The sequence below is a fragment of the Halichoerus grypus genome, chromosome 6, assembly GCF_964656455.1.
Source record: "Halichoerus grypus chromosome 6, mHalGry1.hap1.1, whole genome shotgun sequence".
NCBI classification, from domain to species: domain Eukaryota; kingdom Metazoa; phylum Chordata; class Mammalia; order Carnivora; family Phocidae; genus Halichoerus; species Halichoerus grypus.
Window position 1 is genome coordinate 124,740,399 of NC_135717.1, and position 15,871 is coordinate 124,756,269.

Consider the following 15,871-nt stretch of genomic DNA (forward strand, 5'->3'; position numbering starts at 1 on the left):
GTGTATTAAGTAAGACAAGTCCTCTCAGAAAGGGGTCAGGAAAAGGTATTGAGGGAAGAGGAATCTTTCAATATCTTTCCTCTTAGAGTTTCGTATTATGGCATTTATAATGTATTATGACATTGCATGAAGTTATCACCTCCTCCTTTCCAAATTCCCAATCATGGCCCCTGTAGCTATTTCAATGTCAAAAGCTTCATTGTATAGCCATGATCATTACTTACATGAAAATTTGTAGCAAGAATTGGGGAGAAAAAAGAGGAAAGATAGATTACATCTCTTGTCCTAAATCTGCATCAAATGCAGAAGAAGGAAAATTCCTTTTAGGAACTTTGTCAAGTCTAAGATTTGCTGGGAAATTGGCTCTGCTAAAATATAGCATGGTTTCATAGATTTAACCCAAGTAATTGTAATTGGGTGAACTTATTTTACACTTTATATCCTTTATTCCTGTTCTCCAAAAATACATAATCCAATCAGTCTCTTAGGAGCTACACAGCTTGCTGGCAGAGACTTTGAAGGAAAACATTGAGCTTCTTAATTAAAATCTGAAGTTGTATTTTATAACAGCTTAAGTGTTTAGATGGTCTCAAATATAATGTTGGAAAAATTCAAGTAAGAGATATCCTTGACATGAATAAACAAGTTTACCTGCTGTACCTTGATTCCACGGATATGCTATTCAATAATATTGGCATGTTCTGTTCTTTGTTGCTTTTGTATTCACTGGATTAGTATGTTAAGGGTATTTCTGATGCTATCCTTGCATTAATGTGGAAAGTGAGGCAAAGAATATTTCCTTATATGCTTTCAGCTTTCATTCTGTCAAATATTATCAGAACTTGAAAGCAAAGAATTAAAAGTTTAATGGAACTAGAATTAAAGAAAAAAGTTCCCTGTAAACTTGAAATCCTACTACCTTATTTCCTAAGCCTTTTCTTTCCTTTGCTGTCTCAGAGTTGTTAAAAAAGAGGATTTATGAACGTATTTTGTAAATCATAAAACTCTACATACTTAAATAAGGCATTATTAATTACATGTCAAGGGCAACAATTAATAGTTTATCCTCTTGCTTTTTGCCACTTCTCCTACTTCATTTATAACTTCTAAAAATCCAGAGTATGATATTTATGCTGTAATTTAGTAAAACTCCTTTGTGTTTGCAAATATCACTGAAAATAAATCTAGAATTTTTTTGGACAGAAATTATGCTACGTGTTTAAGATAACTAAGTCTATATTATTGCATCATGATTTTCCAAGTTCAGTTAGCTTATTTAATATAAGAAAGTATGTTTTAATTCTACCACTAATTGGCCTGATGCTTTTATTTTTCTGCTCTTTGCTATCATATATATCTTTCAGGCATACCTAGGTATTAATGTGCAAACATTTCTTTACTTTTTCATTACATTTTTATTTTAATTCCAGTATAGTCAGCATCCAGTGGTATATTAGTTTTGGGTGTACAATATAGTGATTCAACACTTCCATACAACACCCAGTGCTCGTCAAGACAATTGCACTCCTTAACCCCCATCACCTATTTCACCTATCCCTCCACCCTCCTCCCCTCTGGTAACCACTAGTTTGTTCTCTATAGTTAAGAGTCTGTTTCTTGGTTTGTCTCTCTCTTTTTTTTTCCTTTGCTCATTTATTTTGTTTCTTAAATTCCACGTACGAGTGAAATAATTTGGGATTTGTCTTTCTCTGACTTATTTTGCTTAGCATAACACTCTAGCTCCATCCGTGTCTTTGCAAATGGCAAGATTTCATTCTTTGTTATGACTGAATAATATTATATAATATATATTTAATATATTAATTAATATTAAATTATATATTAATTATATTGTATATATTATATATTTTAATATTAATATTAATCGTTTCTTCTTTATCCATTCATCTATTGATGGACACTTGGACTACTTCCGTAATTTGGCTATTGCAAATAATGCCACTATAAACATAGGGGTGCAGGTATCCCTTCATATTAGTGTCTTTGTATTTTTTGGGTAATACCAGTAGTGTGATTACTGGATCATAGGGTAGTTCTATTTTTAACATTTTGAGAAACCTCCATACTGTTTTCCACAGTGGCTGCACCAGTGTGCATTCCCACCAACAGTGCATAAACGTTCCTTTTTCTCCACATCCTTGCCAACACTCATTGTTTCTTATATGTTTGATTTTAACCATTCTGACAGGTGTGAGGTGATATCTCATCGTAGTTTTGATTTGCATTTCCCTGGTGATGAGTGATGTTGATCATCTTTTCATGTGTCTGTTGGCCATCTGGATGTCTTCTTTGGAGAAATGTCTGTTCATGTCTTCTGCCCATTTTTTAATTGGATTATTTATTTTTTAGGTGTTGAGTTGTATCAGTTCTTTATATATTCTGTTTCATTTTACTACTGAATTGATTCAGGCCTCTAAACAGAAAAGCCACAGACTTAAAACTGATATATGATTTGAACACAGTTCTTTATATATTTTGGATACTAACCCCTTATCAGATATATCATTTGCAAATATCTTCTCCCATTCCATAGGTTGTCTTTTAGTTTTGTTGATTGTTTCCTTTGCTATGCAGAATCTTTTTATTTTGATGTAGTCTTAATAGTTTTTTATTTTATTTCCCTTGCCTCATGAGATGTATGTAGAAAGAAGTTGCTTTGTTGTTGTTAAAGAAATTTAACAGCCGTTGTTAAAGACAATTGTTGCTAAAGAAATTACTGCCTATGTTCTAGGATTTTTATGGCTTCAGGTCTCACATTTAGATCTTTAATTCATTTTGAATTTATTTTTGTGTGTGGTGTAAGAAAGTGGACCAGTTTCATCCTTTTGCATACAGCTGTCTAGTTTTCCCAATACCATTTGTTTAAGAAACTGTCTTTTTCCCATTGCCTATTCTTTCCTGCTTTGTCAAAGATTAATTGACCATATAATTGGGGGTTTATTTCTGGGTTCTCTATTCTGTTGTATTGATGTATGTGTCTGTTTTTTTGCCAGTACCATACTGTTTTGATTACTACAGTTTTGTAGTATAACTTGAAATCTGGAATTGTGATACCTCTAGTTTTGTTTTTCTTTTTCAAAATTTCTTTGGCTATTCAGGGTCTTTTGTGGTTCCATACAAATTTTCTAACATTTCTTAACTTTTTAACCAATGCAAACTTTTATAATATTGGCTTCTCTTCTCCATTTTCCCATACATTTCTTAAGGAGTTTTGCAATCATCTTTCCCTTTACTCCAATTCACTAATCAAACACTTAGGATAGTTTCATTTTAAAAAGTTAAAATTTTATAAAATAATTCTGTACATTTTATTTATGTTTATCTTTATGTTTCAGATGTTTTCTGTCACATCTTCAGTAATCATGAGAACAGTGTTTTACTAGTATGAGGCAGTTACATTATATGCAAAGTCTGCCTTGCCATAGTCTTTCCATTATTCAAAACTTATGTAATTCAGGATATATTATAATAAAAACGGTGAATATTTCTTTCTGCTAGTATACAGAATAATGTCACACAGCATTAGCATAAGCATAGTTTACAATCATTCCTATTTCTCAGTTTTGGAATTATACTAATTTTATTTTATTTTTTTAAGATTTTATTTATTTGCGAGAGAGAATGAGAGACAGAGAGCATGAGAGGGAGGAGGGTCAGAGGGAGAAGCAGACTCCCTGCTGAGCAGGGAGCCCGATGCGGGACTCGATCCCGGGACCCCAGGATCATGACCTGAGCCGAAGGCAGTCGCTTAACCAACTGAGCCACCCAGGCGCCCTATACTAATTTTAGATTTACATTTTGGGGTTCTCAATATTTCAATCTTTGTTGATGAGGTAAGATATATTAACATATATTTTTTTCAAATTTATAAAATATGACATTCAAAATATTCAAATATGTAAAATGATGTGATAAATAAATAGATGAAATTATATTTGACTATAAGAATAAAATATCCCTTTTAAAACTAAAAGCATGCTTTCAATTTTTTTTAAGTATGCTCCACACCCAAGGTGGGGCTTGAACTCATGACCCTGCGATCAAGAAGTCATGTGCTCTAACAGCTGAGCCAGCCAGGTGCCTCCGCATGTTTTTAATTTTTAAGCCATGGGTTTAGATTTATATCACATAAAACTATCCCCAAAACTTCTTTTCATTTAAAACTTCTCATCATGATGGAATACCTAGTAATAAACTAGCTCTTCTGCTACAAACACAAACTTTAATATCCAAACCATAAAAGTCACACAAATATTAGGAAACAAACTGTGATAGGTAGAATATTTGCTCTGCAAAAATGACCATACCCTGATTCCCAGAATCTGTGAATATGTTACTTTACATGACAAAAGGAGAATCTGTAGATGTGAATAAGGCTATACATTAGAAAGGATATTATCCTTCTGGATTATGTGGGTGGGTCCAATCTAATTCCATGAATCCTTAAATGTGGAAAACTTTGTAGACTGGGTTAAAGAGATGAGACAAAGAAGGGAGAGAAATGTGAAGTGAGAAGGACTCTGTCAATTGTTGCTATCTTTGAAGGTGGAGGAGAAGGGCTGTGAACCAAGGGATGCTGACAACCTCTAGAAATGCTGGAAAAGGCAAGGTAATGGATTGACCCCTAGACATCTAGAAAGAAATGCTGGTCTGCTGATACCTTGATTTAACCCAGTGAGATCCATGTCAGACTTCTGACTTGTACAGCTTTAAGATAATTTCTATAGCTCAAGGCACTAAGTAGGTGGTAATTTGTTAGAGCAGCAATACAATGCTAATATAGAATTTGATACCTGAAAGAAGGATGCTGATGTAACAAATACCTGAAAATGTGAAGTGGCTTTGGAATTGAACAGTGGGCAGAGGCTAGAAAAGCACTGAAGAACATGATAGAAAAGTACAGATGGCCTTGAACAGATTGTTAGTAGAAATATGGACGTTAATGACTGCCAGTGAGGACTTGAAAGGAAGTGGGGAGCATTATGAAGAAAACTGAAATCATTCTAGAGAAAGCCTAAATCATGAAATGACATCAGTAGTTGTGTGGACACTAAATGCATTTCTGGTGCAATCCCAGAAGTGAAGAACATGTTATTGGAACCTGGAGAAAGGGGAGTACTTCTTACATAGTGGCAGAATACTTAGTGGAATTGTATCATGCATGTGGGTAGAAACCAGAATTTTTAAGCAATAAATTAGGATATTTAGCTAAGATTTATAAGCAAAATGTTGAAGATGAGTCCTTTTTTCCCTTCTGCTTATAATTAAAATGCAAGGTGAGAGAGAGAAATTGAGGGTAGAACTATTAAAATGAAAAAAAGACTTGATGATTTGGGAATTTCTAAGCCTACCCAGATGGCAAGCGATGCCAAACTTAAAAGATTCACTATCAGAAAAGAATGCTTTCAAGAAAAAGCCAAAGCTTTGCTCAACTTTTTGCTAATAACTCTGAAAAATCAAAAGGTCAGAGTATTCAGTCATACAAATGGCTCTTTGAAAAGATTAATTGTGTGACTCATAGATCCTCTCAGCCATCTCAGAAGAAACCCAAAATAGAGAATTATCTAGGAAAGATCTGCAGATGAGTGTCTTACCTAATGGAGTGAATCCCCATGAAGTACATGGGCAACCCAGAAAGTTCTTGAGAATTTTATATCATCAGAAATACCATCAGGTTGGACCAAATGGAAAGAAACAATATCAAGTAAGAGAAAGTTGCCAGATCCTCTAAAATTCTACAGACAGTAAACAAGCTGATAAAACTTCAGGTGCAAACCCAAGTTATCTTTCATGGAAAAAGAAGGATATCTCAGAGGGCAGAGACATGAAACTAGGAGCAGAATTTCAAGCTCAGAGGACAGAATCACAAACCACAGAGGATTATTTCCAAACTTTGAAGACTAATGGAAACTGCCTGGTGGATTTTTAAATTACTTGTGACTACTGACGCCTTTTTTCTTCTATTTTCTCCCTTTTTGACCAAGAATGCCTGTAACTGTTATCTTGGTCCTGTCCTATCATTTTTTTGGGACAGATAACTTATTTCTCTAGTTTCACAGTGCCACATATGGAGAGGAATTGCGCTCCAGAATAAGTCATACCCAGACTCTCACCCATACCTAATTTGGATATTATAGATAATGAGAATAGGGACTTTTGAGTTCATTAGATTTAGATGTGATTTGGGAATTTGAATTGATGCTCAATTGTAGTGGGTGAGACTTTCAGGGACCTTGGAATGGGGTGAATGTATTTTATATGTAGATGGACATATATTTGGGGGATATAGTAGGCAGAAAGTGGTAATCAGAATTGTGGCCCAAAGATGCCCATGCTCTAATTGCCAGGTCCAGTGAATGTTATTGCACATTGTAAAATGGATCTTGCAGTAGTGATTAAGGGTACAGGTGATTAAGGGTAGCTTGAAAAGAGAGATTATCCCAATTATCAGAGTGAGCCCAATCTGATTACATGAGTCCATAAATGTGGAAAACCTTGACCTGATGGGCCAAAGTGATGAGATAGAAGAAGAAAGAAGAGAGACATGAGGTGAGAAGGGGCCAACCTACACTTGCTTGATTTGAAGATGAAGGAAGGAAGCTGTAAGCCAAGGATTATAAACAGCCTCTACAAGCTGGAAGAGATCAGAAAACAGATACTAGAGTTTCAAAAAGGAATACAGCAATGTCACCATCTTGATCTTAGCCTGGTGATGCCTGTGTTGGACTTCTCACCTACAGAATTGTAAGATGATAAATTTGCAATTTGATTCACTATTACTCAATTGTTTTTAGCCTTCAGATAATAGGCAGCTCATGACTATGATCCTTTAAAGAAGGGAAACACACAAAATGAGCCCATAACATCCCAGGGTTTCTGTTTGAAGGCAGTTTATGAACTGCAGTCAATGGATATAGAATTCAAACAGAACAGAATGGTCTTGCTGAACTGAGGAAGCTGTGTTCATAGGTTGGGGCTACTCAGATAGCCAGGGCAGGGTACTTCAGGGGAGCAAAATATTTAGAGAAATCTGCTGCAGAAATCTAAATAGGTCCCTTAAGTCTTTGGTGAATTACTAAACTGAGCCTATGTGGGCTAAAATTCCATGAGACCTAACAGAACGGCTACCAGGATGCTGTGCTCTGAATAGATGTTTACGGGGTCACAAGTTTCTGGGAGACATTGGATTTTGATCACCCAGAGTAAACAGACATTGATAAACACTTGAGATTCAGTTGAAATTTTGGAAAGGCTATATCTTAGGAGTAGGACTACTCTAGCATTAGGGTTAATGTTATTATATGTGACCTAAAAAAAACCTTAAAAACAAGACTTGAAAGTATCAAGCTAGTATCTATAATAATCAGCATAAAATAAAAACTTATTTAACATAGAGAGCAGAAGTATGTTACTCATACTGCTCATACCGGGAAAAACATCAATGGAAATAGGCTTAGATATGGAGAACATGTTGGAATTAGCAGACGAGAACTTTAAAACAACTGTTCTAAAAGTGTTTGAGAATTTAAGAATGGGCACAATGAGTGAGTGAATTAGAAATACCAATTGAAAAATGCATACTATTAAACAAATAAATGGAAATTCCAGAATTGAGAAATTTCAACTATGAAATAAAAAATTCACCTGCTGGGCTTAACAGTAAGTTTGACACTATAGCAGAAAGATCAGTGAATCTGAGATAGGGCAACGGCAGGCATCCACACTAACGCACAGAGAGCAAAAAGGCTAAAACAAATGAAAAAAGCTTCAGTGAACCATGGACAATATTAGCTGAATATTGTTTTAACATAATTAATTGAAGTCTCAGAAGGAGAAGAGAACTTGGGAAGGAATAATATTTAAAGAATTGATGGCTGAAAAAGTTTCAATTTTGTAGAAGACTTTCAATCCAAAGATCCAAAAAGCCCGTATTAATACAAAATATTTTAGTTTGGGATTTTGTAGTAACATGGGATATTGCAGTTACATTCCTTGAAAATAGAAGTAAAGATAAAAACTGAAACATAGTCAGAGGGTGAAAATAAACATACTATTCAGAGGATCAACGGTAAGTGTGATCGTGGACTTCTCATCAGAAATAGTGCAAACTAGAACAAAACAAATCCCATCTTTAAAGCACTGAAAGAAAAACAAAATGTCAGCCTCGAATTATCTATACAGCATAAGCATATTTAATAAATGAAGGGAAATAGAGATGTTTTCAGATGAAAATAAAAGCTGAGAGAACTTTTCACCAATAGAACTCTGCAAGAAATATTAAAGAAATTTAAATCAAAGGAAAATGATACTAGATAGAAATTAATCTACACAAAACAATGAAATATATCACAAATGGAAAATATATCAATAAATATAAAACCAATTTTTCTTCTTCCTTAATTTCTTTAAACTTAATAAATTGCTTAAATCAAAAATAACCATGAATTATGGCTTTTGTAAAATATGTTGAAGTAAAATGTGTGACAAAGTTAGCTCAAATTATAGGACCAGGGTCAATGAAAGAATACTATTGTTAGGTTCTTCCATTATACAGGAATGTGTAATAATCCCTAGTACACTGTTGTAAATTAAAGATGCATATTATAATTCCTAGATTAACAGCTAAAAAATATAACATGTATAACTAAATGTCAATAGAGGAAATAAAATGGAATATATATTTTTTTAAATACTCAGTTAATGCAAAGAAGAAAGAAGGGAAAAAACAAATCAGATCAACCAACCAAACAATAAAAAAAAAAAAAAAAATCCCAGATGGGCTAAATGGAGGACAAATAGCAATTTGTTATACTTAAACCTAATCATATCAATAAGGAACAACTCTGTGACAAGGACTAGTGGTATTTGTGAAGAGAACTAGCCCTCAGACATAAATAATATTTTTTTCTAATCTTGTAACAGTCAAAAACAAAACAAAACATTTGGAGCACAATGACAGTAAAATTTGTTCATCATATCTTTCACATCAGCCTGAAGATTGCTGCCAATTTCATCAAAATGCCATACTTCATCCCCTGAGGTTTGTTCTCTGCAAAGGCAAATGTGCCTTCCTATAAGGTGGATTCCTGAAGATTAACTTCTAGGCACCAGTCCAGAGTGCTAAATAAATAAACAAGAGGGATTCTGAGGAACTATGCTTTCAGCAACTTTCTGTTCTTCTGCAGCTTGTAAAATTTATTAATAGCAAGAGTTATAAATATTGGGGTATCAGAGTAACTGCTTGGGTTATAATATGTAAATAAGTTAAAGGCCACAACCATGATGAGTTTTCAGACTCTAAGTCCCACCTCACATAAGCTGCTCACAGTGGACACACTGGTGGTAGTTAAAGTGAACAAACAAAACACGGGGCATTGTACAAGGGAAAAAGCTGCCTACTTACCTGCCTACAAGCTCTGGGATCACCTTTTATATTTTTCCTTCAGTAAGTGATATTTCTTACTGCACTGATATGAACTTTGGCATAGATTTAAGGCCTAATCACTATTTTTAAACTTAAGGAAACCCCATCTGTGTAACATACAATGACTGGAACATAAAAAATAATGTTGTACATCCCACCTTTGTCTGAGGAAGTTGGCCCAAGTTATGACCTGCTTGTTTGTGACCAGGCCTGTACCTTTTCTCAGATCTGGGGCCCCTGCCCTTCCTAGCTTACCATATGCCCTTTTAGCCTTGTTCATTTTGGAAGCCTCCTTGGATTACACTTCCTGGCTTTCCTCTAGGTCTGTATCTCTTCATGATACTTTATTTTCATTTTCTCTGGGGCTCTATTTGTGAGACACCTTCAGTCATTTTTTACCCACTGGATCTCTTCTGCCAGGGCTGATCAGTATTCCCCAACAAGAGGAAAATAATGACAGTGGAGTAGAAACGTAAGGGTAGAATGGGAAAATAATTCCAGGATTGGGGAAAACAAAAACAAAAACAAAAACACCACAAGCAGTAGGGATGAAGCTATTCAATAAAATGGCAAACAGAAAGAGCTGAGTAGGCACTCTGACAGGGCTGGAGGACTGGACAGGACTGACCTCCACAGAGCTGACAACAGAGTTGAAAAGGTAGTTTGTGGTTAAAACTATTCAAAACTCCAAAGAGTTTCTGATGTTACATCAGCACCCTTCCTGGGATAATTATTATAAATAATTTGGGTAAGATAATAGCTGGGGAGGAGGCAGGTGGAAATTAAAATTTACCTTTAAGTTTCCCTGTTTTGTTGTTTTGGTTTTAAAAGCCAAAGGGAATTTTTAGATATAAACTAACTATCTTGGCAGGAAACTGAGAGGATAAAAATCAGTCTCCAGCAGGTTAATCAGCAGGAAATTTGGGAGGGAGGAGGCTGTAAAGAAAGAGAAAGAAGAAGAAAGAAGGGGGAGAAGGAGGAGGAAGAGAAGAGAAGAAAGAGCACAAAAAGGTTGAGACGTCTGAGAATCCTGACAGTTATTGGTCCTTGTACTCATGGTGCCATGAAGTGGCAAGACCTAAGAGTTGACTGATTTGTCAGGCCATGTGGGTTTTCCAAGTTCCATATTTGGTATTAAGTAAGATTATAGTCATTTCCAAACCCATGTACTACATAGAAGCAGCAACAGAATTATTGAAACTGAAGGAGCATGGAAGAATACAATGATGGACATTTTTTTAAAATTTTATTTTATTATGTTATGTTAATTACCATATATTACATCATTAGTTTTTGATGTAGTGTTCCATGATTCATTGTTTGCGTATAACACCCAGTGCTCCATTCAATATGTGCCCTCTTTAATACCCATCACCAGGCTAACCCATCCCCCCACCCCCCTCCCCTCTAGAACCCTCAGTTTCTTTCTCAGAGTCCATAGTCTCCCATGGTTCGTCTTCCCCTCTGATTCCCCCCCTTTATTTTTCCCTTCCTACTATCTTTTTTTTTTTTTTTAATATAATGTATTATTTGTTTCAGAGGTACAGGTCTGTGATTCATCAGTCTTACACAATTCACAGCGCTCACCATAGCACATACCCTCCCCCATGTCTATCACCCAGCCACCCCAACCCTCCTACCCCCCACCATTCCAGCAACCCTCAGTTTGTTTCCTGAGATTAAGAATTCCTCATATCATTCCAGCAACCCTCAATTTGTTTCCTGAGATTAAGAATTCTTCATATCACTCCAGCAACCCTCAGTTTGTTTCCTGAGATTAAGAATTCCTCATATCAGTGAGATCATATGATACATGTCTTTCTCTGATTACTTATTTCGCTTAGAATAATACCCTCTAGTTCCATCCATGTCATTGCAAATGGCAAGATTTCAGTTTCTTGATGGCTGCATAATATTCCATTGTATATATATACCACATCTTCTTTATCCATTCATCTGTTGATGGACAATTGATGGACATTTTAATAGCAGCAGTATGAAAGGCAAACCAAGTAGCAGATGACCCCAGCTACTGAACTCCCTCCCAAGCATTTGAATTGGGTTAAACTCTGGGACTGTGGTAACGCTAGGAAAACTAAATCATGGATATCAAATGAAGTAAATGTCCTGTCATCCTAGTAGGTTGGTATTGGGGTAGAGTGGGAGTGTCAAAAAAGAAACGAAATTGTTTTAATGAAAATGGATGCACTGTTTTACATTTTAGCTTGTGAATGGACTAATATTTAATATTTAATGAGTGCTGTGTGTAAGGCATTATGCTAAGAATTTTGTATATAGTATCTCATTTAACATCCACATCAATCTTTTCTAAGAGTTACAGGGCATTATTTTAAATTGCATAGTGCACAAGGCGATCTCTAAAGATTGTACCCAGACTTTTTAACCTTCATGAGAAACTCAGGGTTTGGAAACACGGTTCGATCAGTCAGCCAAGTTGGTTGCCTTCTGTGTCCACACTAAATACTGTACTACACTGCCTCTTAGCCTGTGTAAAAATGAGCAAAAAAGGAGAGGTTTCTTTCTGAACAAGAAAAGAAGCATACCAAGTCCATGAGGTTTTCAGGGAGGAGATGCTTACTGAGAAAGGCTAGTAGAGAAGAAAGAAGCAGAATGCACGATGTTCATTGCATTAGTTCATATTTTATCTCTTCATATTTAGACCAAATTGCTCTATGCATAGAAATGAATGTTTAAGACATGATTTCGCCCAACGTGCTCTTTGGGACACTTTTTCTACTGAATGTTAATAGTCATAACAAGAAATGTTTCCTAGTCAGCATAAGCTGAGGAAACAGTGAGCATAACGAAAGTTAAAATCTGTGTGTGCAGGTCTGGAGAAGGGGAGGGGAAGAATTCACAAGGTCTTTAATAACTGCAGGGACAATCGAATTTTAATTAATATTTCCATGGACATCTCCTAGGAGGGTTATGATTTGTAGCATTTCTTAAATGTATATGAGTAGGGGTTTATGAAGTATCTATTTATTTATGTGCATATGCATTTACACATTTACATACATATGTATTATTTGGTAGGTATCTCAAGGAAACAATTCTGATGGGATGTATTGTATGGAACACTGGTCTGTAAAAGGGATATTCCCCACCAGCTTAAAATCTATGAATCAGTCTTCATGTCCCCTATGGAGCCCCTATTGGACATGCCTAATCCTCTGGCTTTTCTCCTTATCTTTGTTTCTGGACATAAGGAGTAAGGCCTTGGGTACCTACCTTCTAAACTGATCCTATCTTTGAGTCTTAGGAAATAATTTGAACTTTTTTTTTTTTAAAGATTTTATTTATTTATTTGTCAGAGAGAGAGAGACTAAGCACAAGCAGGGGGGAGCGGCAGGCAGAGGGAGAAGCAGGTTCCCTACTGAGCAAGGAGCCCGATGTGGGACTCGATCCCAGGACCCTGGGATCATGACCTGAGCTGAAGGCAGACACTTAACCGACTGAGCCACACAGGTGTCCCAACAATTTGAACTTTTTTTTTTTAAGTTTAACATTTTAATTGGAAACAGTCATATGACCCATTCAGTGGAAGCTCAGATAAGCAAAGTGCAATAAACAGAATGAAATATCACACATAAGTCTCTGTATAAATCAACATGAAAAGATATTTGAAAAGGAAAAAACAAATTACAAAATAAGAAGTAGAGTGAGTCCATTGTCAAACATTTTTTTCTAAACTATGTAGTATTATTTTTGCAAATATTATTGTTTTTGTAATATAAAAACAACAAAATTAGTGATAATGTTCAAAACATTTACTAAATCACTTTGAGGTTGATTTGTATAAGATAATGTCAACAAATAAAATGTTTTTAATGAAAAACTGTGGTATACAATGTACTTGTCTGAAGAAAAAGTCTTACTTACAAATTAAAGAATGAAAGTATTTCTTCTAATTAACATAGGTTTCAGAAAAACTATTACTACCAAAATAAAATGGATTTCCTAAGAAAAGTTCAAGTGTCCAATGAAATCTTAAGAGGTGACCCAAAACCGTTTCTCAATCATATTCAGAAAATCTAATATGTTTACTTGCTTGTTGAGTCTTTGCAAGTCTAATCTTTTCAGCTTTGGTGATTAACTTCTCAGTGCCTCTTTTCTTTTCACAAGGCTGATTAAGTTTGGCCTGACTATCTACCAAAATCTTCTACCAATACCTCTGCTCATGGTCACTAGAAAGGATCTCAAGGTTCCAGCAGTGTTTCTTTTTAATTTCTGTATATGCATTTATTACAGCTTGAGCATCCTCAGGAGTTTTAAATCTAGCATGGCACTCTGTATCTCCTTCTAGCAAATCAACATAAACAATTGAGATTGCTGCCAAAGTATCCCTGACTTGTTTCCTGCTAGGTAGAGGCTCAGTGCTAATGATCTTCACAATCACGCCACTCACAAACCGTGGTCCTGCTGCATTAACATTTTCCTGGGGACAACCCTCTTCACTGTTTGTTTTTTCATTTTTTATCTCAGACGTAGTCGGTTCTCCATTTGTTTCCATTTTTTACTCCAATTTTATTTGGGATATTGTTTTTTTTAAAGAAGGCATGCTGGTCTTTTGCAGTGCTAAATACTCTTTTTTCAAATCCATCCATTCCCTCTTTGAAAGGACTCTTAATGGTATAACCTCTTCTCCCATTTTGTGCCTCTTTTTTGTGTTTTTTCTTATGCTTCTTTTTGCTTTTAAAAGGGATCCATCTTTACATCTCCAGCATCCTTTTCCTCTTCAGTAGAGACTTCCAAATCTTTGTTCTCTTTGGAAACTTCTTTTTTAATGTTGTCTTTCTGAGTAATTTTCTTTACTTTTGACCTGGGAGTTGGGTATTCTGCTTCTTCAGATATACTTCTCTTCCTCTTCCCTGTTCTGAGTACAGGTAAGCTGGATACTTCCTGTCTTTCCCATTTTTTTCTTTTTTTTTTGAGGACGGCTTTTGGGGTTCAGTTGTTTCTACTTCTGATCCCTCAGACATGGTCCTGGATCTTTTCATTTTACCAACACTCTTCTTACTTGTGTCCATATTTGACTCTTTGGTCTGGATAATGTCTTCCTTCTTCGTTTGGCCTTTTTTCTTCTTCTTTTTCTTTTCTTCTGATACTCAAAGCCCAGGAATGGGCTTATTTTTTACTGTCTTAGGAAATATACCAGGTTTTCTTGGTGCTTCTTCTGGTGGGTTGTTAAGAAACTCAATAGCTTTTGCTGCTTGTTCTTTTGTTTCAAATTCCACAAAGGCAAATCCCTTTGGATCTCCAGTAGATTTATAATGTGGTATGCTTATATAAACAGTGTTGCCACATTTCCCAAGTACTCTTTCAATCCAGCTGTGATTAACATTTTTGGGAAGTAATTCCACATACACTGTCCTTTCATCCTCATCCTTTGGTCATTCACCCAGTGGTTTTTTTCTCCTGATTCTGGTGCCTTCTAAGTCCAGCTCCACAACAGATGAACTTTTCAGTGCCCTGGCTATTAACTTTCCATCCCGTGGTCAATTTTTTCATTTTGTTGAAAGACACGAGTAGTGATATATCAACATATCCATCTCTGGACTTTTCTATTTGCTCTGGAAGAAATCTACCCTTGTGAAGATTTGCATCTCAAAACCAGAAGTCCGCTTGCTTAGCAATATCTGCAAGCACTTGTTTAACTCGTGACCATTTCTTTTTTTCTACTTCTTTTTTCTTTTCACTGCTTTCTTCTTCCATTGTCTTTTCTTGATTTCCACTTTGTTTCCATTCTCCGTTCAATTCCCAAAATACTGGACCGGTGATGGCATCCTTCAACCTTTTCGTCTCCAGATCCTTATAGTCCTGGTTTCCATGTCGTAGGATGAGCCTGAACTTTTTTTTCTTAATATTTTTTTTATTTTATTATGTTATGTTAATCACCATACATCATTAGTTTTTGCTGTAGTGTTCCATGATTCATTGTTTGCGTATAACACCCAGTGCTCCATTCAATACATGCCCTCTTTAATACCCATCACCAGGCTAACCCATCCCCCCACCCCTCTCCCCTCTAGAACCCTCAGTTTGTTTCTCAGAGTCCATAGTCTCTCATGGTTCATCTCCCCCTCCAATTTCCCCCCCTTCACTCTTCCCCTCCTGCTATCTTCTTCTTCTTTTTTTTTTTTAACATATAATGTATGATTTGTTTCAGAGGTACAGGTCTGTGATTCATCAGTCTTACACAATTCACAGTGCTCACCATAGCACATACCCTCCCCAATGTCTATCACCCAGCCACCCCATCCCTCCCACCCCCCACCACTCCGGCAACACTCAGTTTGTTTCTTGAGATTAAGAATTAAAAAAAAAAAAAAAAGAATTCCTCATTTTAGTGAGATCATATGATACATGTCTTTCTCTGACTTATTTCCCTCAGCATAATACCCT

At 35.8% G+C, this 15,871-nt stretch overlaps 1 pseudogene; it reads right to left on the reverse strand.

The window, feature by feature from the left end:
- Positions 1 to 13,270: 13,270 nt before the first annotated feature.
- LOC118523975 (la-related protein 7 pseudogene) lies at positions 13,271 to 15,509 on the reverse strand (annotated as a pseudogene).
- Positions 15,510 to 15,871: the final 362 nt, after the last annotated feature.